At 37.3% G+C, this 18,059-nt stretch overlaps 1 long non-coding RNA gene across 3 annotated transcripts in view; it reads left to right on the top strand.

Moving 5' to 3' along the window:
- The window catches only part of LOC310883511, a 46,908-nt gene that overhangs the window by 7,591 nt on the left and 21,258 nt on the right, over positions 1–18,059 (top strand). The window contains exons 4-6 of one of the 3 annotated variants that reach the window (XR_014573570.1): positions 3,323–3,490; positions 4,171–4,240; positions 6,509–8,549. This is a non-coding gene — a long non-coding RNA (uncharacterized lncRNA). The other 2 variants (XR_014573571.1, XR_014573569.1) reach the window with 2 other exon arrangements.

The following is an 18,059-nucleotide window of genomic DNA, read 5'->3' as shown; positions in this document are numbered from 1 at the left end:
TAGTATCTGCCAGCATGCCATGGGGAGAAGGCCTGGGGCTGTCAGGGCAGTATGGCACCTCCCTCCACAGGCAGCCCCAGCGAGGAGAGCGGGGTTGGGTTGAGGATGGTGGCCGCCTTTTTTATTTTTTTATTTCTGAAATCAAGAAAGAATTTGAAATACAACAATGCATTTCCTTGACAAACTTTTATTCTCTTCAGATAAATGGCTCAGATAAATGGCAAGGGTTATTTTAAGGTCTTTTCTCATAAGGTGCTGTGATGCCTTCATCATTGCTGTTGGCAAGCAGCAATGTTACAGGAAAGACCATTGTGTCCATACCCATTTATTTACTCATTGGAGATGACCTGTGATGGGAGAAAATCTTTTACTACCTTTTTAAGAATGAATTTGAAAAGGGTGAATCTTCTCCTTCAGTAACTACAGATTGGAAGAAAACATCAGATATATTTTGGGTCAAAAAAAAAAGTACTTATAGTCCTTCTCCAAAAGCTGCTGAGTTCACACAGTAAAAAACTCTGTAAATCATTCCATGTTCTCTAGACGGTGTAAGAGTGATTGTTTCTTCAGCCTTCTGTAAAACTAGTGTAACATCCTTGACTTCAGTGGAATTACAGTTGATTTGTATAGGTTAATTGAAATTGGAAACAGTTGTATAGGTATGTGTAAGTATTACTAATGATGGGGTGCATGCTTAATATTTTTTTCTTCAGATAAAGTTCCCTCTTAAAGTGTCACTTTAGGAATCAGTGAAATTTGATGGGCTATAAAAAATTGATTTACCATGGTGTGTACGTTACAAGGATTTATTGTAATTGAATAAAAGTACTCACTACAGTATATTGTAATGCATATTGGTTTTGGTGGTGGTGTTTTTTGTTTTTGTTTTTTTTTTTAACATTAAAATAGATATTTTTTTATTTTTTTTGACAGCAAGTGCATCACTGTCATAGCAATAATAAAATTTAGGACCGGTTATGATATTTCAGAAAGTTTTATAAATCTGGAATGATTCTACTTGATTTGATGGAATTACCTGAGGTTAACAGAAATTTAAATATTGATTTGCTTTACATTTAAAACAGTGAAGCTGAGATTACTCTAATTTCAATGAGTATGAAATTTACTTTAGTCAGGTGTGCAATACATTTTTGTGATTGATATATTTATACTTAAAATGACTATAAAAAGTCCACATGTACCTACTGGAATTTTAAATTTCTTTTCTAGGTTAAGATATATCAGTTAAGATTTTCTTAGATAATATTTACACAGACTTTGCTAGCAGAGCACAAGACTACTTTTTTCATGCTTCAAGCTGGTGAAAACACATGGCATAGAACCAAAGTAAATATACCTAGCATTTATATGGGCTTATTAGCTCAGGTGTAGTTAATGCTGATCACATCCCCATAACAATCAGTCAAAGCAGACAAGCATAATTGACCTGTTCAAAGCATGGCAAACAGAGACCAGATCTAGGAAAGCTTAAATCCCTGCATCAAGTTATTACATTATATCAAGTATTAAAACGAACCACATACAGCCCCATGACAACCTTTTGATTTTCAGCACCAGATACTTCAGAGTGTTACACTGAGCTCTAGGTAAACCAAAGGCATCTATTTAGCTTTTATTCCTGTATATCTCCCTAGTAATTTCAGTTGGCTCAGAACTCACTTATGTTGGAAAATAGTTTACCTCTAGAGTGTTTGTGGCTTACATAATTCAGAATATCTCATACAACTGAAAGCTGATTAGATACAGCGATCACTGAAAATTTTTTGCAGACTCTCTGTAAACTGATTGCAAACACATTTTATCACTCTGACTTCTTTCCAGAAAACAAACTGTTCTGAGCTACTAAGGGATCCTACTGTTATATTCTTTTTTTTGTTTTTTTCCTCCAACAAAGTTAATATGAATTAGAGAAACACAAGAACTAAATACCACAGGGAATTAATATATATATATATATATATATTCTATTTTGTCAGCTACTACTGGAAGGCCTGAGTTGCTTCATAAAGATTTTTATTAAATATTTCTGCCTTGAATATTGTCTATACAGTGCTTAGCAACTGGCCAAAATAGAGATGTGTATGGTCTTGATAGGCTTAATTCAGAGTTCAGCACAGTATAAATCTAGGGGCAGTTTGATTAAACTTGATGATATGCCATTTGTGTAGAGCTGGCAAAATGGCAATTAATAGAAGTTATAATTTACCTAGTTAATTTTAGGCACTTTGTTTGTTTGTTTGTTTTCTCAGAAACAGTATATTCAAATTATCATGGTTTTGAAGCATAAATTGTTGTAATGCTACTGTTGTAAATTACGCTCAATCTGTAGTTGAATGACTAGTGTAGTTCTTCCAAGTTTGTCTTTTTCTCCCAAGTGACTGTTTAACTATAGAATAGTAAGTACCAGATGTCTCAATAGCAGGCCTTGAATGAGAAGTGTCAGTTAAGCTCAGCTAAAACCAATACTTTAATATCAGTGCATATTGACATTATAGTCACAAGTCTGTGTTACTTGTTCTTCTCCTTACCCCTTTCTTACCCCTTCCCTTCCCTAAAATCTGAAATTTGCATTTGCTTTAAAACTACAAGACTGAAAAAATCATTTGCAACAACAACAAAAAAAGCAATTGATTTTTTTTTTTAATTTACCTGAATGATATGAAGCACATAAACTCTTAGATTTTATGTATTTTACTCTTAAGCTTCTATGTGGGCCTGTGTTTTTACTTAGATCTTTTGGGAATGGTTTGTGATATAAGTAGTACTTTAGTTTTTTAATAACCTAGTTTGAGTTTTACTTTGTTATTAATGCTATGTTAACAAATTATTACAGACTTATTTATACACACATACATTAGTACTCTATCAGTCTGTTACTACTTATATTAAACCACATACTTACACTTAGTTTCAGAAAGTGTTTTTTCTCAAGATTACTTTTTTTTTTTTTTTTGGGTTGTAAATCAAGTCACTTGCAATCTGCAGAGATAGTTGGATGTATCAGCAAAAATCTTCTTCCTTTTGTGTCTATGTAATCTCAGAACTACAGAAGCCTGTAACTGATAAAGCAAGGGAAAAAAAAAATTTGCTCAGAGTTTAGAAAGTGGGGGGTAGGACCTAGAGATGTGTTGTGGTCTATTGCCCAGGAAGAATGTGCACAGTATACTAGGTTAGCAACTTTTCAACTCTTTGGTTTATTGTTCAAAGCTGTCCTTCAGTTTTGCAGTATATCAAACAGATAATCATTATATTTTGCACTTGGTATGTTCTATATATGGCAAATGCAAATTTTTGCACCTAGGGTGGACTAATCCCCTCTGGTAGGATAAGGTGAGAACTTGACTTACCGGGAAGCTGCTCCAGCTAAAAGCTGAAACCTGGAGGTCCTGATGGACAGTCAACTGAACAGGAATTAGTAGTGCACTCTGACACTGGCCTGTATCAACAGGAGCATGGCTGCTAGATTGAGGTAAGCGATTATTCCCCTTAGTGAGTTCTTGTTAGACCATAAGGATATTAATGAGTCCAGTTTTGCTTTGCTCCCCATCCAAATACATGCCCTGCCTTGAACAGAAAGTTGGAATAGAGGTCTAACTGAGCTCCCTGCTAACCTAAATGATTCTCTAATTATGTTCTTTTAAAAATGTACAAAATCCTACAGTAGTTTCCTGTGGCAAGTTGACTGTTTCATTAACGTATTTTTCCTCGCTCAAATCAGATGAAAATAATGTTTTTGTTGGTTCTTTACTGACTGGCTTCCTAAAAACACAGGACTAAGTATCTAGAATGAGTTGTATTCTATTATGTGATGTTTGTTCATTGTGTTCTTTGGATATTGCAGATACTGACCTAATTCTCTTAAATCTTAAGACAGTCTTAAAGATTTGGCCATATTATGGGCAGAATAATGGTTCAGTACTTAAGAACCACTGATCAGAAGCAGCAGTATTGGTTGTGTTTGTTGTTTTTATTGTTATTATTTTTTTACAAGGGTTGTATTTTTTTTTTTTGCATTGTATTGTAGTTTTGTATTGTTTTTATTGTAGTTTTGCATTGAAGTTGTATTTTTTTGTATTTGTATTTTTTTTTACAATCTGTTGTGATTTAGAACCACAAAAATCAATAGGGATGCCTTATGCTGTTTTTCAGTGACCCCTGAGAGGTGTGGAACCATGGTGATGAATTGCAGAAGTGTCTTCAGAGAAAAGTGACTAACAAGGTATTTTTGAAGATCTCTTTATCCAGGATAAAAATAATAATAATAAAAAAAAATCCTAATCCCAAAGGCCCTGGAAAATTCATGTTACGGTTTTGAAATTCATCTTCTCTGACCTTTCTACTTCAGATGTGATTGATCACTTGAATTGAATAAGGAATATTTTACCTTGATACCTCACCTTTTATGTTTAAAATATTACAAAGCACTTCATAAAGCTGTAAATTAAATACTAATACTGCACTAAATGTGTAAGTAAATGTATCAGCAATTGTGCACTCATCTGTGGCTTATGCTCAGCTATGCACTTTAGAATTTCCTTTATTAAGAGGAATGCTCAAAAATTCATGCCCTAACCTTTGAAAGGAGTGCTTCGTATTACCACTGGAACAGCATAGATTTTAGAGACAGAGACTGTCTTGGTCCAAATGTACCTTTGAAAAGTAAAGTATGACTCTACAACTCTGTATGTTTTGGTCACAAAGCAAATGTTTGCACATGCAGCTGTCCATAAGGTTAGACAAAACAGTTGGCACAAGCAGGAAGATACTAAGAACCACACACTTGCATTATTTTCAGACTATGTTAAAGTGTGTTTTCTCCCTGTAGTCCCAAAGCCTGCCCCCTACCTATTCTGTTATGAAAGTAATTTAGGGTTTTAATTATTTAAAGAGACTAGGCCTATTAGAGCTGTGACCCAGACATAACTTACATAAATACACCCTGCTTCGTCATTTTACCTTCAAAGGGAAAAAAAAAAAAAATCTTTTTTTTTTTTTGGATCAGCTGAATCAGTCTCTAGAGATGTTTGTTTTGTTGATTTTTTCTTTGTTTTGTTTGTTTGTTTGTTTTCTCCACAGAGTATAGAGTGAAACCACAATAACTAATTTCAAACTTCGTGCTTTAAGTTAATTGGGACAATGGACAATGATTGACTAGATATAGGTACAAAGCTTGTTGATGAAATTGGTTTTTGTAGGCATTGTGGCCTAGTCACGTCCTCTCTTGTATCTCATATGATGGTGAGGTTGTAAGACCCATTACAGTCTAGAGAAGATAGCTGCAGTGAATGCCTTGTGTGTTTGGTTTTTTTTGTTTGTTTGTTTGTTTGGTTTTGGTTATTCTCATCATCCTTTCCATTGTGCTTGTTGAAATGACCCAATCAGGTGAATTTGGGAACCTAGAAGATTGCTCTTCCTCTGTCTCTGGTATGTCTGTGGTGGTGGTCTCTAGGGCCCAGCTTCCTCCTACTCAAGCTCAGTTTCCTGGTCTCTCCAGTAGTAAGGCTGAGCCTCATAATCCTGATAGGCAGATTATAGAATAGTTTGGTTTGGAAGGGACCTTGAAGATCATCTAATTCCAACTATATATAAAATACATACATAATACATATATATCATGCACACACATGTTCTAACGTGGGCTGAATTAGCTAAACATGGTCTGGTTAGATTGATTTTTCAATACAGTGCTTATCACAGTAATTATTAACAGCACATAAAGTCATTGGAAAACATGAAACAGTTTATGAAGACTCAGGGATGCATTCTGCCCTGTTTATTTTCATCCTTATATATGTTATATTTTCTATACACAGTTATGTTCTTGTTTGAGGTATATGACTTTTACCTATAGAAGTTGACATGAAAATTATAGAAAGCAGATAGTTTTATAGTAAATACTGGAGTAGCCGATGGACATTGATCTTTATCTATTATCTCTATAATCTGCCTTGATTAATCTTTCTTTTACCTACCCAAGCAAAATATTAAATTTACTAGTATCTTTGAGGCCATCCAGATAAGTCTATCAAAACTTTCAACTCACATCTGACTTAGGTACAAAGGTTAAGTTCAGCCTCAGGCCCACTGTTCTGCCACTGTTGCATGGTAGAGTCTGAATGACTGAATCCATGCATGCAAACAATGAGAGAAAAAATATTTCAGGGGATACTAAAAGCAGATCGCAGATGAAATCTTCCATGTTATTCCACATGGCTTGGGTCCACAGTGCTACAGTAATGGCAGCTTCACAGTAGCAGGGGAAAATACAAAATAAAATAATTGGAAATTAAAGCACATTCTGCAGAGTAAAATAAGAGTAAATAAAGTTTAAGAAGTGGCCAGGCCTTTTCTTAAAGCAAAATGTTTGAACAGCATTGTAGCTTAGGGAGTCATGGACTCTGCTGAGCATCCTCTGGTGGTTGTTTATACAGAGAGCTGGATGCAGCTTGTTCCTGCTGAATCAAATTTATCCTTCTCTCCCTACCAGCAAGGGAGCTGCAGCTGTGGCTTGAGCTCTGGTTTTGGCTGTGCAAGACCCATCACCTGAGAGGGCAGAACATGAATCCTCATGTTGCAGGCTTAATTTTTGAAGCCAAGAATTTTACAAGGTTCTAAGAGGAACTGGAAATTTATATCAGTATTCAGGCCATCGTTGCACTTCAAGATTTAAGATGGAAGATTAATCCATAGTTCCCATGGGGGTCATATGCAGACTTCTGAAGCACTTGAGCTACCGTCACCTTCATACACAGGGTATAGGGTTCAATGAACCCAGACTTTGATGCAGTACAACAATTATATATTCCTAACTCTTCCCTAAGGAATCAAGGTGGCTCACTGTGACCCTTAAAGTGAGTCAGTCTCGCTTGTAGATTATATCCTCGTCTGAAACCATCCTATATAATTAATGAGATTACTACAGGGCAACAATTAAGTGTCTTTTGCATGCTTAGATTGCAGAAGCATGACAGAACAGCTCTAGGGGCCTACTCTATAGAAAAATAACTCAAGTCCTCAGGCTGGTCAGAGGCTGTTCCACAACCACACAAGTGTTTGGGAGAAGAAGAAACAGAAAATTTACTCTTTAGCTGCAATAAGCAACTATTTCCAGCCCCGACAATTGCATTTTAAAAGAGACGTGTTAGTACAGGCTCAAATGTTTCTGTTCCATTAAAATCACAGTTAGGGTCCTGCATGTTTATAAAGCTGCACATTTGAAAGTTGACAGCATTTTGCCCTTTAAAATAAATAAATAAATAATTTAGAACTGGTACAGCATTATAATCTTTAGAATGCTATTATGGAAACATGAATAATGTAATTGAGAAGGTTAGCTATCTGCTTTCTGAGTATCTGTCAGTGATGCAGCAACAGCAATGTAAAAGTGATACACAGGGATGTCTGCAATGGTTTGAAGAGAAAGCTTGTGCTTTTTTTGAAGAAAAATGTTCCATTTTCAGTTTGTTTTTAATAGACATGTAGAATATGTATTTTGTAAATATTATAAAGACGACTATAATGTGATGTTGTGTAATTTGCATCCTATTTTATAGAGTTTTAGCACAAGTTCTTGTGCAACATGAAAACTGAAAATCAGCATTTTTGTGATGTAGGATAATTTTATTGAAATGTGAGTATTTAGATGATATAAAATGTTAGAAAGAGTAGTTTGAAACTCAGACACTAACTACATATACTTCCAGAGCATCAGCTGTGACATAAACTCTAAGCTAATGTATGAGACTTGAATTGTCACCTCATGAAGAAGGGAAACATGAGAGGGCAAGATAACTTCAAAAATCAGAAGAGTCTATCAGATAGTCAGCACCTACAGAAGCACTGTTCTACTGGATTTATTAACAAGCTTTTTGAAAATGACAGAAATACCACCTTTTAATGTTGCAAATAACAAGTAAATCTATCTTTACAGGGACAAAACATTTTCATTATAGTGCAGAAAACAAAACCTTCCTACAAACTGACAGGAAGCAAGGAAAAGTAAATAACTGCTTAGAGACATGCAGCAGAAAAATAAATTTTAACAAGGTCAGTACAGAATTCATATCGTGCTGTAAACGCCACAACAAAATACTGCAGATGCACTGCTGACTGCCAGGGGTACAGCAGTCACAGCTGCCCTAAACACTTATTTACAATGTAGAAACTTCTGTAAGTGTTCAGTGAGTGATAATGAGGCTCCATTTTTATCAAAGGGATTCAAAACTTATATCAAAGAGAATGTCGTTAGGCACTGGAGCAACAGTAGAGGAAACAAGCCAACTGTGAGTGCAGAAGATAGAAATCAAACCACACAAAGCAATTTGGCTTGCTCAGCTGGGGTAGAAACACTTCAGGAGGGAAAACGGTGAAATTCTTTTTAGCTGGCTGATGGAAGTGCTCTGCACACAATCTGACTACAGAGATCAGCTCCTCAAAAGGAGCACTTACCTGTTGTAATGTTGTTACAAAGCAATCAAGAGAGGGATTTTGTCACTTAACACTTTCAGGGCCTCATGAGAAATACCAAATTTACCTTCTGCAGGGAGCTGCCCTTGTGAGCAAAGGCAGAGACCTGGGTGCCCAAGAGTGTAATTTGTAGCTCTGCTGCAGCCTTGCCGAGTGGATTCAAAGAAAGTTCTTGCAGGACAAGCAGGTACTTGCCCAGTGCCACAAGGGAAGCGATTGAAGCAGGCAGGATCTGACCAGTGCACGTGTGTCCTGAGGCTTCAAAGACTGCTGGCGGGGGGGGGGGGGGGGGGGGGGGGGGGGGCGGGGGGGGGGGGAAGGGTTGGAGGCAGGGGAAATTATCTAACAAGCCTTTATTATGTAAAGCAAAGAAAAGGCAGTGAAGGGATTGTGTAGTGAACCAAAATGTTATTTTGCCTATGCATGATGGAGTTCATTTAAGGTTGATATGAATACAACAAGCTAACTCTTCCTTGTTATGGGATGTTTGGCTGTTCAGGTTTAATACTCCTTTAATGCAGCGTTTTGTTTGCATAAACTCTGTTGGTTCCTTTTCTTTATTTCTGCTACAGATAAAAAATACCACCAATCTTCTTTAACCCACTTCACTATTGAAGAATGGGGAGGTCAATCATGCTGAAAATTAGACAATATGCTTGTATATAATTAGCTGACAGATAGCAAAACTACTCCTTGACAGTGTAAATCAAGCAAGGAAATTAATCCACTGTGGTATGCCTTTGCATGCATAGAATCATAGAACGACTTGTGTTGGAAGGGACCTTAAAGATCATCCAACTCCAACACCCCTGCCATAGGCATGGACACCTCCCACTAGACCAGGTTGCTCAAAGCCCCATCCAACCTAGTCTTGAACACCTCCAGGGAGGGGCAGCCGCAGCTTCTCTGGGTAACCTGTTCCAGTGCCTCACTACCCATATAGTGAAGAATTTCCTCATAACGTCTAGTCTAAATCTATCCTCTTTTAGTTTAAGACCATTTCCCCTTGTCCTATCATTATCTACACGAGTAAGGAGTCCTTCTCCATCTTTTTTATAAGACCCCTTTAAGTATTGAAAGGTCACAATGAGGTCTTCCTGGAGCCTTCTCTTCTCCAGGCTGAACTGCCCTGGCTCTCTCGGCCTTTCTTCATACAAGAGGTGCTCCAGCCTCTTGATCATCTTTGTGTCCCTCCTCTGGAGCCGTTCTAATAGATCATCATCCTTCTTGTGCTGGGTGCCCCACACATGTACATACTACTCCAGATGGGACCTCACAAGGGCAGAGCAGAGGGGGACAATGACCTCCCTTGACCAAGAGGTCACACCTCTTGATGCAGCCCAGGATGCAGTTGTCCTTCTGTGCTGGAAGTGCACACTGCTGGCTCGTGTCAAGCCTTTCATCTGCCAGAACCCCCAAGTCTCTCTGCAGGGCTGCTCTCAATGAGTTCTTCTCGCAGTCTGTGCTCATGTCTGGGATTGCCTCGACCCAGGTGCAACACCTTGCATTTGGACTTGTTGAGCCTCATGCGGTTCACATGGGGCCACTTCTCCAGGCTGTGCATGTCCCTTTGGATGGCATCTCTTCCTTCCGTTGTATCAACCGCAATACTCAGCTTGGTGTCATCTGCAAACTTGCTGAGGGTACACTCAGTGCCATCGTCTACATCACTGATGAAGATATTGAAAAGCACCAGTCCCAAGAGAGACCCCTGAGGGTCACGACTCGTTATTGGCCTCCGCCTGGACATAGAACCATTGAACACTACTCTCTGGATGCAGCCAGATCAAATCCATCACTTTCCAATTTAGAGATCAGGATGTCATGTAGGACCGTGTCAAAGGCCTTGTAGAAATCCAAGTAGATGACGTCAACTGGTCTTTCTGTGTCGACTGATGCAGTCACTCCATCAGAGAAGGCCACCAGACTAGTCAGGCGCGATTTACACTTGGTGAAGCTACGCTGTCTGTCCCAGACCACCTCCTTGTCCTGCATGTGCATTAAAATTGCCTCCAGGAGGATTTGTTCTGTGATGTTCCCAGGCACAGAGGTGAAGCTCCCTAGTCTGTAGTTCCCCAGATCTTCCTTTATACCCTTTTTAAAAATGGGAGTGATGTTTCCCTTTTTCCAGTCACCAGAAAAGACCCCAAGCAAGAGTGTCTTACAAATTTTGCTATAAACATCAGCATTCCCATTCTATACAAAATATTGGATTAAAATTAAGGAACACATTATTTAATATGAATGAGTGTCCTGGTTTCAGTTAGGACAGAGTTAATTTTCCTCCTAGTAGCTGGTAGGGTGCTATGTTTTGGATTAGGATGAGAAGAGTGCTGATAACGTGCTGATGTTTTAATTGTTGCAGAGCAGTGCTTACACCAAGCCAAGGACTTTTCAGCTTCTCGCTCTGTCCTGCCAGCGAGCAGGCTAGGGGTGCAGCAGGAACTGGGAGGGGACAGACCCAGGACAGCTGACCCACACTGGCCAAAGGGGTATTCCATACCATCTGACATCATGCTAAACAATATATAGGGGTGGCTGGCCGGGATGGGGGGCCGGCTGCTTGGGGATAGGCTGGGCATCGGTCAGTGGGTGGTGAGCAATTGCATTGTGCATCACTTGTTTCATACACATTGTTATTATTATTATTATTATTATCCTGTCTTAATAAACTGTCTTTATCTCAACTCACAGGCTTCACTTTCCCGTTTCTCTCCCCCACCCCAGAGAGGGAGGGGGGAGGGTGAGCGAACGGCTGTGTGGTGTTTAGCTGCCAGCCGGGTTAAACCACAACAATGAGAAACTCACAGATTCATTATTAAGATTCATAAACCCTATCTTTACCATTTCTGTAGTTTATTTATGTAGTTCCATGGTAGTCAGGCAATCATTTTTTAAGGCTGACAGTTAAGAAGTGAGAAAATTTGTGTGAGGCTCTGGAGCTGCAGAGGAGTAAACACTTACAGTACAAGTATCACAGAGAGCAACATATACAGTCTTCAGGGGGAAAACCACACCAATCCCTAATAACTGATGGAAAGTTTGGGCTGACTCAGGCATCAGTGCCAGTAGAGACTGATGGTTGTTTCTGCCTGGGTTTCACTAGAAGTCAGGACTCACCATACATAGGAAGACTAATCAACAAGATTCCTACCTAGTGAGATGTGTGAAATGGAACGAAACATACCAAGTGCACGTGGCTATGCATTTCCCTTTATTTTCCTTAAAAAAAAAGAAAAAAAAGGAAATTCCTTTGATTTCATCATGTAAATAATATTCCTTATGCATGCTTCTAGATGCTAGTCTCTTTATCTCTGAGGTGCAGGCCATTGAGTCAGTTTTAAGTTTAGCTCATTTCTCAATTCAGTTGCATGAAACAAATTGATTGTGATTACACTGCACAGTTTACTTCACAGATTTACTAGTAACGTGCCCATAATTGCCATACTGTCTACAGAAATGAAATGAAGCAAATAGAATTTTTAAAATACTGAAGTCCCAAATGAGCTAAACCTGTAGTAGGTTATGAAATTAAACGTAGGATGGAAATCACTAGGCAAAATAGCTACCTCGAGCTACTCTCTCTGTAGTCACTCTAAAATGTGATTCACTCTAAGGGAAATGTTTAGAAGAGGTCAGTATGAACAGTATTTTAAAAGTTCAACTCTACTGACTGTTTAAGTAGTATTTTTCATTTTTATTGCCTATCAGTATGTCAGCCACCTAGTTTCATGAGAGAAGGGAAGTAGTGAACCTGGAAGAAATATTTAAAGTGAGAGTTCTCATTTAACTATGGCCTCTGACTGACTTTGGTCAGAAAAGCCATTTGTATGCAAAGGGTATAACAGTCATTGGGTAAGGAGCATTATGCTGTACTGTGTAGAAGAGAGAAACTGCTAAGAAATTGAAGTTTTGAAAGCAAAGAGGCTAGAATTGGGGAGAGGCTTTCAAAGGTAAAGATGGCAAGCTTAAAAGTGCTGTAATAAGAAAAATCCCACGGGAAAGTTTTAAAATTTGGTGAAAAGGGAACAAAAAGGTGGAATGGAAAGTCTTAAGTCATACTATTATGCTTATATTTATTATATTTATTATTATTATTTATATTTATGTTTATATTTATTATGTTTATATTTATATTGGCAGGGGAGGGGGGAGAATAAGTTTAGAGTGGTTATTGGAATTCATATCAGAAATCACATTTAAATCCTAGACTGGGTAGGGAGTGTGTTTTGCTTCCTTGGAGAGGAATTCAAACATAGTGAATTAGGTTATTCTTAAATAAAAATGAAAGAAATCACAGTCTAGTTTTCTCCACTCCATAAATAGTAGCACTATGTACAGTTTCTTGCAGAGTAGCAAATTTTGAATATTTCATTGAGTCTCATTTTTATTTCTCTAAAAATATGCTGAAAGGTAATGGCCCAGTCCTACCTTTCTAAAATACTTTAAATTATGGGCTGTGTCCTTTTAGATGATTATTCTTGAGGCTACTGTTGTAAGGTATGCATTCAGCTCTAGCAAGACCAGCTTAAGAGCTTTTCACTTTGCAGCCTTCCCCTTCCCACTGAAATTGATACCCCTATAAGCTAAATCAGTGCAGTTCTCCCTATGACACTTTCTACACAAGAACTTCTCACTCATTTTACTGAGTATTATCTAGCGTACATCAAACTAACTGGGAAAACACAGTATCTGGGAAAAAGAATTAAAAAAAAATAAAGTGGTTAGAAGTCTTTTAAATAAAATTTGCCACCAGAGAAACATTCACAAGAAATTTCAGCCTAGGATCCCCTGTGCACTCAGAGTTCCTATTGACTCTGAGAGTAGTCTGTTGATGAATAAGTAATGTGGTGTCAGAAGATATCTTGTGTGGAGTTTTTTTTTGTTAAGTAACTTCAAGGGGCGTGCATTCCAAAGGTGCTGTAAGATTTGTGTTAAAGGCAGGTATATATTTTTTCTGGGAAAGAAAAAAAAAAAGTCATGGTATTTAGTTTGGTTTTGTTTATTTCTTAAAATGGAACACATCTGATCTTAGAAATTGCACATATTTGGTTTTTATTTTGAAAATTAAATGTTTTTCCCCTCTACCTCAGCCAGTGAACTGAAAAATCAGTTTTCATGTTACTTATATCCAGATGTGATTGACTGTTCATGAATCCTTTCTACATAGAGAACTAGATAGTTAAAGGGCAGCATAGAACAACAGTGTATGGTAGAAAAGAAAAACATATACATTGTTGCATACCGATGCTTGTTTTAAAATTAGTCCATTTTATCTGCTTCATTACATGTATTGTGCTTAGCAGATAATTGTTCAACTGTCTGAACACAGTCACACTTGTTATTAACACAATTTAAATTGGAATTAACCTTGTTCCAGCCCATAGTCTTTTATAAAGAATGATCTTCATGTCTGTAGACTAATTGCACTGAGAAAGTTCACTGCAAAGACATAATTAATAGTCCATAATGTTTGGGAAGGTGACATTTCCTACTTTCTTTGAACTCTCAGTTTGGTATTTGAAAGCCAGTATAAGGTACCAAATCTAGGATATTTAATCTGGAGTGGTGTCTAGTTGGTAGTTAACTGAAACTGCTTCCTTTCCCCTAACAGCAATAAAACCGGAAGGACTAATTACCCCTTTTTATAGGTGCAATTTGAACTTAAAACTCTGGAGAGGGCATGAGTAGTAAACTACTGTTATAGACGATTTCACCATCTGCACCTTAAAATTGTGACTATGGAAATAGCAATGGAATATACACAGCTTTTAGCACAGAAATAACCAAAACTTTTTTTGTTGTTTTGTTTTGTTTTAACGGGCAGATTGCTAGGAGAAGGCAGTAATTTGGTAGTGTTTTCAGATTCACTTTAGAATCACTTCCTTTAAATAAATACATATTCAATTTAATCCATCATTAGTACTTAATTGAAACTCATTCATCTAAAGATGATGATGTATTGATATTTTTTTGAGTTTAATGAACCTCAATGCGTTAATGTAGTTTTTGTATCAGCCTATCTGAAGACAGAAGCCTTAGGAGTTTCCTCTAGCAAAAATGGCAGCCATCACTTTTTTTAGATCTAGCAGAACTTATTACTACATTTTTTTGCTATGAATAGGCAGGAGTTATTAACTTCAGTATAATCCCTTAGGCTTAATGTTTTTTATCACCGTTACTTTACTGTTGTGAATTTCTGAGTGCTTATGTATTTCCATAGTCCTTTACATAAAGGAGAAACTATTAAATTTACGTATGTTTTTTATAGATCTATTGTTTTGCTAGGCTGGAGATGTCAGAACAAATCTCACATTTTGTGAATGCCAGATGAAGAGTTTTCTGCTTTCACCCTCTTACCACTCTTTCTCACCCTGTCTTGCACATTTTGGATGGGGTGAATTTCTGTGTATTCATTATTTTCAAAACAATTTCTAGCTCTCACTCATAGATTTTGTTGTGCCATTTGGCTGCATAATGCTGCCCAGGGATTAGCCACATCATAAGCACTGCCTGAAGCAGTGCATGCTTTGACACCACACACTGTGGTTGTGGCCTCCTGGCTGTATAGCAGAAATGTGAATTGTGTTAGGGCGTAGAAGAACTTCCTGTCCTGAATTGGAGGTGCTTAAAAAGTAGCACGTCTTCACACAGTATTTTTCCTCTTCAGTCTTTTTTTCCAGTTTTTGTCATTTCACCTTAAATGAAGAGACAACCCAGAACTGTATCAAAAGAGAAAAGTCAGAATTTTTCACCATTTCTTCTGACATAAACTGTTGGAGATTTAGGGAGGAGACTTGTTTTGCTTTTGTTTTTTGGGGCAAAAGATCTCTGAAATTTAAGAAAAAAAATGTAATAGCTGTAATGTCTTAGAGGATTAAAAAAAAAAAAAAAAAAAAGTAGTACCCCACAACGGCTAGGGAGCTTCACTTTGCTCTCAAAGTGTGTGGGTGGCACTATTTTGTGCCATCTATTGACTTAATACATAGTCTGAGCAATTCTGATTACGTGATTTCTCTCAAGCATTACTAGAAATACAGTTAAGTTTTAAAAGGATTTTAAACTTTGTCAGTAGTAGCTTGCAAACTGAAAGACACACTCTTGCTTTTTGAGATACGTACAAACAAAATATTCAAAACAAATTTTTCAGAAAGAAAATAAGGTTTACTGCTAGTTCAGGATAAACTTCAGAACAGACAAAATGCAACTTGATTTTAAACTATTTCTGCAAAGCAGTTTGGTTGATTTCTGAGAGAGAGAATTTCATGAAGTTATACATCTAAAATTGTAGTTCTTGCTGTCGATATAGTTGGCTCCATCATGAATCTCTTTAATGCACATTGCAATTTTTATATAGGCTTATATATATATATGTTTTATATGAAAGCCACATAGATGTAATGTTAGATGGTTTGAAAACAACATGACAATTGTGAATTTGTCTAGAATGCCTCAAGTACATACCTGAGGATTCATTTTGTTCTTTTGAAAAGAAATCTCACTGTCCTGCCTCTCAAAGGTCAGCAAATGTAAAGTCCATTTTGTACTTTGGTGTTTGAATCTCTAGACCAGTCAGCCTAAATACATGGTGTCTTACAACTCCATGTAGTGACCATAATGTACAAACATATATCAAAGAATCTGTGAAAAGCAGAAGAAAAAAAAATCCTCAGCGAACTTTCAGAATGCTTGAAAAACTTCTTAGAGTAATCTAGTGTTAGAATAACATCTTTAGATTTATTTCTTTAACTTGCTTTGGTTTTGCTTTATTAAACATAAAATGCACAATCGCAGTAAGTGTGTCGTTTTGTTTACAAGAATTTATTATAGACCCATTAATCCATTCTTTGTGACTTTACTATGATCAATAAGTTCTGACATTCTCTGAGTGCGGACAACTGTACTGTCTCAAAATTTATTAGAGGACAGGCCGTCTAAGGATAAGATATGTTTGTGAACAGTAAAACCAGATGAAAAAAACAGTAAAACCAATTGGAAGTCTTGGCAAAATTGTGTGAATTATTTGGGACTTGACTATGGAGAAATCTTTTCAGTTAATAAGCACCATTCTTTTTTAAAATTCATTTGAAAGAGATCAAATGTGAAATTTGGAGTCGGCCCCATTTTTCAGCTGGACAATCTACAAAAAAAAAGTCAGAAATATTTTTCTAGTGGATTTTAAAAAACATCACAAACATTCCTAAACCAGAAGGCAAAATTTTGTTAAATTCAGAAAGAAAATAACTGTCAAAATGTCACTCCCTAAATCGTTATATTTCATCAGAATTTGACAGAGCTGAGGACAGTAAATGACAGCTGAAAACGTGGCACTGGGCCTAAAATACTAGAGATGGTAAATTTTTCCAGGCCTGGTAATGTTCTTTTCTCTTTTCTGTTGCATGTCCAGATGTTCCAATTTATTTCTAACATCGGTCCCAGGACAAAGCTGGATTTCTGATGATTTACATTTCCTCAGAGCACTCTGCGTGCCAGTACTGTAAGCTGATGCTTCCTGCCATGAACCATAGTTGTAATGTCAGAAAGCAGGAATAGAAAGTAGAGATGGAAGACAAAGAGCAGTTTGTCAGAAACTTTGGCCTGAACTACATTTTTGTCCTCACACACACAAAATCTGGGTATTGAGAAGATTCTCTTATGCAGGCTCTCAAAACAGCATGGAAGGAGATTTAGGAGCCTGTTGGGTATAATTCTCTACTTTTCTGAATGTTTATTTTGAGGTTTTGGGTCTGTAAGAGCAAGAATGAATTGAAATTGCAACAGTCTTGGCTGGACATTGGATTTGTTATGTGTGAGGGAACATAAGATTCCCCTTAGTCAAACACAGACTCATTGGCATAGCTCCAGCTCACGTCATCTCTACGGTATCTCATTTGACTAACCATCATTGAGCTTGCTCAGTGGGAAGACTTCACCTCTACAAATCCATTGTCAGAGATGGTGAGAAGGCAATGATCCTTTACAAAAGCTGTTTCTGAGAACTGCCTGGCTTGTCTTGTCAGAGGTCAAGGAAATACCGGGGGTGTCATAGATGTCTGTGGTAGAGGAGCAGTACCCTGGGACTTTCAGTGGAGGAACTGGAAGAGAGCACCTAGGACAGACATGGGAAGGGATCACTGGGATATTTGGAGAGGAAGGATCAGCTGAGAAAGTGGAAAGTAAAAAATATGACCTTTCTAGTAAAGGCCCAGATGCCTTTATATGATGTATATATGAAGTATAACATATTTTCAAAAATTAAGGAGCACACAGTTAGTGAACAGGATTGTTTGAAAAGCAGTTAATCAGAAATTCTAGAGAAATTATCTTGTTTAAATAAAACTTTGGAACCTTAGATTCTAATCCCAAATGACCAGGGTGACTATAGGGTGGATATAGTTTATTACCCTATTTTTAATGTGTACTTCATAAGATTTTTAAGGGACAAAAAAGATTTTTTTTCCTCTACATGAAAAGGCATGTTTTCAACAAACCTTCTAGTTAGTGCTATAAATATTTTAGTGTCATAAATATTTTAGCAGTCAGTGACAGTATTGGCAAGCATGCTACCAGAC

The sequence above is a fragment of the Anser anser genome, assembly GCF_964211835.1.
Source record: "Anser anser genome assembly, chromosome: 1".
Classification (NCBI taxonomy): Eukaryota; Metazoa; Chordata; class Aves; order Anseriformes; family Anatidae; genus Anser; species Anser anser.
This window is presented reverse-complemented; position numbering and strand designations above follow the sequence as displayed.